A 7,650-nucleotide genomic window follows, 5' to 3' on the forward strand; every position below is an offset into this window, starting at 1 on the left:
AACATTGAAATTGCACAGTTAGATAAAATAGTCGTGGACTATCTCCTTGAATTCTTAGTCATTGTGGTTCCACATAATTATTTTTAAAGTCTGTATGTGATGGTTTTACCTTTTCCTTCACAAATATGAAAATCATGTAAAGTATTTTCACTCTTAAATATAATTTTTATTTCATTCCTGAATACTTCTCTTACTCTCACTTTTCATAAAATAAAGCATTATTTTCCTTCCTCCAGTCAGATATCAGTTAATTGGTTTCACAAATAATTCACACATAATTAAGCAAAGGAAGGACAAAATAATGGGATAAGATTTGGATGCAGTAATCTCCTGCTAACATTCCAGAAGTTTTGATGACAATATGAGAGAGAGAGAGAGAGAGAGAGGGAGAGAGAGAGAGAGAGAGGTCTTCCATCTGCTGGTTCACTTCCCAGATGGCTGGAGCTTCCACGCGGGTACAGGGGCCCAAGGACTTGGGCCCCCTTCTACTGCTTTCCCAGGCCATAGCATAGAGCTGGATTGGAAATGGAGCAGCCAGGACTCAAACCAGCACCCATTTGGGATGCCGGCCCTACAAGTGGTGGCTTTGCCAGCTATGTCACAGCACCAGCCTCATACCATTCTTTTTCAACCTATTGTATACTCTTCTATTTCTTTACATTCCATAAAGCCTGAAAATTAATATGCTTATTTATGTTTAATAGTAATAATTTTTCCAGATCTGATGATTCTCTGAAAAAATGGCTTAAGATATCCCTCTGGATAGCCTCAATTTCCTTTGGCAGGTGTATTGATAGCTTATAGCTGAATGAACGATCTCTCTGAGTGCATCAGGAAGTGAACCAATAAATATGATGTACTTCAAAACATTCACGGGATAAACGAATCAAAGATAAAATTATTTGATGCAAACATTTTTAAATCCATGCATTTGAGGGGTATTTAAAAAGTTCATGGATAATGCATGTTATTAAAAAACATTCATACAATTAAAGTATTTTTGTCTCCTTCAGGATCTTGATCCCATTTGTTACAGTCTGCACTGCTGTGTCTGCCACTGATCTGGACACTGATGGAGCAGATTGCAGACAGTGTGTCTAATCCTGTCTACACAGGGATTGTTAGCAGATTGCAGACAGTGTGTCTAATCCTCTGTCTACACAGGGATTGTTAGCAGATTGCAGACAGCGTGTCTAATCCTCTGTCTACACAGGGATCGTTAGCAGATTACAGACAGCGTGTCTAATCCTCTGTCTACACAGGGATCGTTAGCAGATTGCAGACAGCGTGTCTAATCCTCTGTCTACACAGATATTGTTAGCAGATTGCAGACAGTGTGTCTAATCCTCTGTCTACACATATATTGTTAGCAGATTGCAGACAGCGTGTTTAATCCTCTGTCTACACAGGGATCGTTAGCAGATTGCAGACAGTGTGTCTAATCCTCTGTCTACACAGATATTGTTAGCAGATTGCTGACTCGTGTCTAATCCTCTGTCTACACAGGGATCGTTAGCAGATTGCAGACTCGTGTCTAATCCTCTGTCTACACAGATATTGTTAGCAGATTGCAGACAGCGTGTCTAATCCTCTGTCTACACAGATATTGTTAGCAGATTGCAGACTGTGTGTGTAATCCTCTGTCTACACAGATATTGTTAGCAGATTGCAGACAGCGTGTCTAATCCTCTGTCTACACAGGGATCGTTAGCAGATTGCTGACTCGTGTCTAATCCTCTGTCTACACAGATATTGTTAGCAGATTGCAGACAGCGTGTCTAATCCTCTGTCTACACATATATTGTTAGCAGATTGCAGACAGCGTGTTTAATCCTCTGTCTACACAGGGATCGTTAGCAGATTGCAGACAGTGTGTCTAAACCTCTGTCTACACAGATATTGTTAGCAGATTGCAGACAGTGTGTCTAATCCTGTCTACACAGGGATCGTTAGCAGATTGCAGACAGTGTGTTTAATCCTGTCTACACAGGGATCGTTAGCAGATTGCAGACAGCGTGTTTAATCCTCTGTCTACACAGGGATCGTTAGCAGATTGCAGCAGTGTGTCTAATCCTCTGTCTACACAGGGATCCTTAGCAGATTGCAGACAGCGTGTCTAATCCTCTGTCTACACAGATATTGTTAGCAGATTACAGACTCATGTCTAATCCTCTGTCTACACAGATATTGTTAGCAGATTGCAGACAGCGTGTCTAATCCTCTGTCTACACATATATTGTTAGCAGCTTGCAGACTGTGTGTGTAATCCTCTGTCTACACAGGGATTGTTAGCAGATTACAGACAGCGTGTCTAATCCTCTGTCTACACAGGGATCATTAGCAGATTGCAGACAGCGTGTTTAATCCTCTGTCTACACAGGGATCGTTAGCAGATTGCAGACAGTGTGTCTAATCCTGTCTACACAGGGATTGTTAGCAGATTGCAGACAGTGTGTCTAATCCTCTGTCTACACAGGGATTGTTAGCAGATTGCAGACAGTGTGTCTAATCCTCTGTCTACACAGAGATCGTTAGCTGATTGCAGACTCATGTCTAATCCTCTGTCTACACAGGGATCGTTAGCAGATTGCAGACTCGTGTCTAATCCTCTGTCTACACAGGGATCGTTAGCAGATTGTAGACAGCGTGTCTAATCCTCTGTCTACACAGATATTGTTAGCAGATTGCTGACAGCGTGTCTAATCCTCTGTCTACACAGGGATCGTTAGCAGATTGCTGACTCGTGTCTAATCCTCTGTCTACACAGATATTGTTAGCAGATTGCAGACAGCGTGTCTAATCCTCTGTCTACACAGATATTGTTAGCAGATTGCAGACAGCGTGTCTAATCCTCTGTCTACACAGATATTGTTAGCAGATTGCAGACAGTGTGTCTAATCCTCTGTCTACACAGATATTGTTAGCAGATTGCAGACTGTGTGTGTAATCCTCTGTCTACACAGGGATCGTTAGCAGATTGCAGACAGCGTGTCTAATCCTCTGTCTACACAGGGATTCTTAGCAGATTGCAGACTGCGGGTCCGAGCCCTCTGCATCCCTGAGAATTGAGGACAATCGTTGCCTGCTCCAAGGAGACAGCACTGGTTTCTGTCACATGCTGCTCATTCAGTCTCTGCCGTGGAATATTTTACTGCTCTGAGTAAGTTGATTTAGTTTTACTGTTTGAAATAAACCTGGATTTTATGTTTTAATGACATAACCACATATTATGATCTGCCTCATCCTTGAAGGCACTAAGTAGAATGTCCCCAATACGTCCTTCAGATGAAATTCACGTGCCATAAAAGTCAGTGGATTAATATGCACAATTCAGTGGATTTTAGTGTGAATATCAAGCTATCTAATTACAAACATTTTTGTTCTCCATAAAGAAAACTCGCAAGCGTAAGCACTTCCCCTCTCCCTCCCACTGCTTTTCCAGGCAGCCACTGCTTTTGTCTGCGATTTTGCCTCTTGTGGCCACTAAAAGAATCCTTGTTAATCATTCATTCTTGATGAAGTGCATCAGTTCATTTGCTTGGTGCAAATCATAGCATTCCTTTGAAAGGCTGTGCCACATTTTCTTTATTCACTCAACCATTGATAGTCATTTGGGGTATTTTCACTTATTGGCTATTATGAATAATAAGTACTATGCGTACCCATATAAATCTGTGTGTGCAGTGTGTTCAAATCTCTTGGGTTTACACAGAAGTGAAATTGCTCAGTCATACGGTAATTCTTTCTAATTTTTAAATTTAATTTACTTGAAAGGCAGAGAGACAGAAGGAAATGAGGGAGATGTCCAATCCATTGGTTTATTCCTCAAATGATCTCAGCTGCAAGGGCTGCAGCCGGCAAAAGCCAGGAAACAGAACTCAGCTCCAGTCAGGGAGCCAGCTACTTGAGCCATCAGCACAGCCTCCCAGGTGTGCATTGGCAGGGAGTGAACCCAGGCCCCGGACACAGGCTGCAGGTACTCCACCTAGCACCTTAACCACCAAATTCCTGCCGCTGTCACTGTTAAGATTTTTGAGAAGCTGCCCAATTGTTTTCCACGGTGACTGCAAACTCTGACATTTGCACCAGCAGTGCAGAAAGACCCAGTTTCTCCATATTCTCACCAACGTTTGTCACTTCCCACTTTTGGATTGCAGCCACTGTATCTGGTCCTTGTTGATTTGTACTTCCTGACTAATGATGCTTGGCATTTTTTTTTCATTTATTGTTGATCATTTGTGTATCTTCCTTGAAGAAATGCCTACTCAGGCCATTTAAATTGGATTATTTGTCTCTTTGGTGTTGATTTATGAGAGCTCTTTATATTCTCTGGAATCTAGACCCAAATAAATCAGAAAGATTTAAGCCTATGTTTCCTTCTAAGAGTGCTACGGTTTTATCTCCTGTGTATGTCGCTAGTCCGTGTTGATGTGATTTCCTTGTGCACCTGCCATGAGGCAGGTGTTCAGCTCCACTCTGGCATGGATCTGGTTGTCACTGCACCACTAGTTCAGAGTTCATGTTTTCCCTACTGAATTCTCTATGCTCCTCTCAGTGATCAATTGACTATATATATATATATATATATATATTTCTGGACTCTGAATTCTGTTTCACGGATCTGTATATCTATCTTATGTTAATATTATACGGCCTTGGGTTTTTTTTTTTTTTTTTGACAGGCAGAGTGGACAGTGAGAGAGAGAGACAGAGAGAAAGGTCTTCCTTTGCCGTTGGTTCACCCTCCAATGGCCACCACGGCCGGTGCACTGCGGCCGGTGCACCGCGCTGATCCGAAGGCAGGAGCCAGGTACTTATCCTGGTCTCCCATGGGGTGCAGGGCCCAAGCACTTGGGACATCCTCCACTGCACTCCGGGCCACAGCAGAGAGCTGGCCTGGAAGAGGGGTAACCGGGACAGAATCCAGCACCCTGACCGGGACTAGAACCCGGTGTGCCGGTGCTGCAAGGCAGAGGATTAGCCTAGTGAGCCGCGGCCAGCCAGCCTTGGGTATTATAGTGGGTCCTCTTACTTTTTATTCTTGGCTGTCTGTTTCTGCTATTCTGGGCCTCTTGAATTCTCATATAAACATTGGGATCAGCTTTCTGTTTCTGAAAAAATGATAGGGACGCTATTCCATGTGCTGATCAATTTGGGGACTATTTTTACTTTAACAATAACTCTGCTAATTAACAGATACCAGATATCTTTGTGTTTTTTCATTTCAGCCTTTCTTTCTTGAATATTTTGTAGTTTTGTGGTATATATATTACAAAATGTTATTATTGGAGTGTCACATGTTTTACTTATGCTGATTCTGTTATAAATGGGCTTGTTTTCCTAAATTTGTGTTTTGATTGCTCATTGTTAGTGTCAGTGTTATTTGTTGACTAGCAGATGATGCTACATTTGTTGGTAGTTCTGACCTATGTCTGATTCTTTCACATCCTTTTTTATGACCTTTCTGTATTTTTATAATCATCTTTATGGAGATGGTTCATTTAGTAATCAAGTAATTCAATACTAAATCTATGTTTTCACTATTTGTGTCGATGAAGTCACCTGTCAGGTTCCCTTGTAGAACCCTCACTTGGGTTAACTTGTAGTGCTTCTTTGACAAATGCTTAGTTGACTGTCCTGATAAGTAAACTTTGGAAAATAATCTTCCACATATTCTAGAGAGATTTGTATCATTCTTGTCTTACACATTTTTAATTCATCATCTATGAATGCAAAAACTGGACTTGAATATTGCTAAAAGTTATACAAGTTATATTCCACAGAGTTGAACTGAGAGCAGCAAAAGGTTTCATTCAGCAGGCAGCACTCAGGGGCAAAGTGGTTGAGAATGTTCCAAACTACCAGGGTGCAGGCTGTGTTCACAGCTGGAGAAGCAGTGCAGAGTCTGAGTCGCTGCAGCGTGGTGTTCGCCATGCTTGGTCTAGTTTGGTAGCCTCCAGCCTCTGACTGGCTGAGTTTTGGCAGCTGCAGTTGGTGGAGCATCACCTGACTGGTACAGGAGTGTACCCTTGGGTTACAGCTGGCTTATACATTGTAGGGCTTTGGCTCACTCCCTGTGGAGGCAGTGTTTTGCCACACTTGATTCAATTTAACAAATTTACTTTGCAGATGTAACTAAGGTCACAGATCAGGGGACCTGAGGGTACCGAGAGCACAATTTATACCTAACCTAATCACAAGGAACATTTTTTGACTTAAAAAATTACTTTATATATGAAAGGCTGAGGGTTGGCTGAGTTTAGAAAGGGAGAGAGAAATCTCATACCCACTGGTTCACTCTCCAAGTGCCTGCAAAACCTGTGGCTAGGAGAACTGAACCCAAGTCTCTCACATGGGTGGCAGGGACCCAGCAACCTGAATCATCACACCTGTCTTCCAGGGTGCGCACCAGCAAGAAGGTGGAATCTGCTTCTAGCTAACCTTTGGTCCATGCTTTTCCATATGACCTGAATCCAGCCTCCTCTTGTAGGTGTAGGGAACTGCCCGAATGAGGAAAATTCTGAAATACTCACACTTCTTGCACAGATTCAAGCATATGTAAAAGGAAATAAAACATCCTAGAGAAGGAGGAGCTAGCCTGTGACTTACTTGTGACAACTAAAAATGATTCTTCCTCATGTTACACATTTTCTTTAATTTCATGAGGATTTCTCTAACAACCTGTGTTTATCAGCCCTCATGATTTAACTTCCTTCCATTGTCAGTTTAGTACTCATGACTGTTAGGCAGGAAGTTAGGTATGAGCTTATGTGTGTGTGACAAAGGCCTCTGGAGAAGACTTGATGTCATCCCGATAATGCTTCAGGGGCAGCCCAGTGTTCGCATCCTGCCCTGCCCCCTTCTACATGATAACCTGCCAGGTGGAGGTCCCCACCCCTTCTGCCTGAGAAATCTTCCACAATCTCCCAGATGCAGCCCAGTATCTGCATTTCAAACACTCTGCTCCAGATCCCCATTCTCTAGGGGGTCCTGCTCACCCTTCCTCTGAACCCAGGATGGCACCAGTTAGGCTTCCTCCTGTCTGATACCTTCAAGGGAAAACTCAGATAGGAGCTTCTTAGTATTTACAGCCATAAAATCCTTTGTTTCAGGAGGAGATGTGTGAAGACAAAGACCCATCCCATCTCCTTAACCCTCCCCCCCACCCCACCCCACCCCCCCACCCCCCCCCCCACCCCGCCTCAACCAGACTGTGCGCTCAGCCCTCTGCCTTTCTGCTGAGCCGCCCACCTGGTCTGGCCAGGTGTATTCTCTCCACTCAACCATGTAACCTCCAGCCACCCCCCCCCCAGTCTCTCCCCATCCATCCTTACGGATGTCCCTTCCCTAATAAACCTTGCTATTTTACCTCCCACTACTCTCTGTCTCATGCTTGAATTATTTCTTGTGCGAAGACAAGAACCCTGCAATTTCTCTGGTAACAATGATCCAATATCCAAACCTTTTATTTCCAGTCTCATTGTCCTGCACCTGCTGGGCCAATGACCATGTTGATTCTGTCCACTTCTGTCCCTGAGTGCTGGCTGATGGGACAGGTTCTTGGCTTTCTTATTTGGGGGCCGTTTCCATAGTCACCTGCTTTGCAGGTTCCCCAAACTACCCACACATTCACAAGGAAGGCACACAAGC

The sequence above is a fragment of the Oryctolagus cuniculus genome, chromosome 6, assembly GCF_051225735.1.
Source record: "Oryctolagus cuniculus isolate XC-2025 breed Fujian yellow rabbit chromosome 6, ASM5122573v1, whole genome shotgun sequence".
Classification (NCBI taxonomy): domain Eukaryota; kingdom Metazoa; phylum Chordata; class Mammalia; order Lagomorpha; family Leporidae; genus Oryctolagus; species Oryctolagus cuniculus.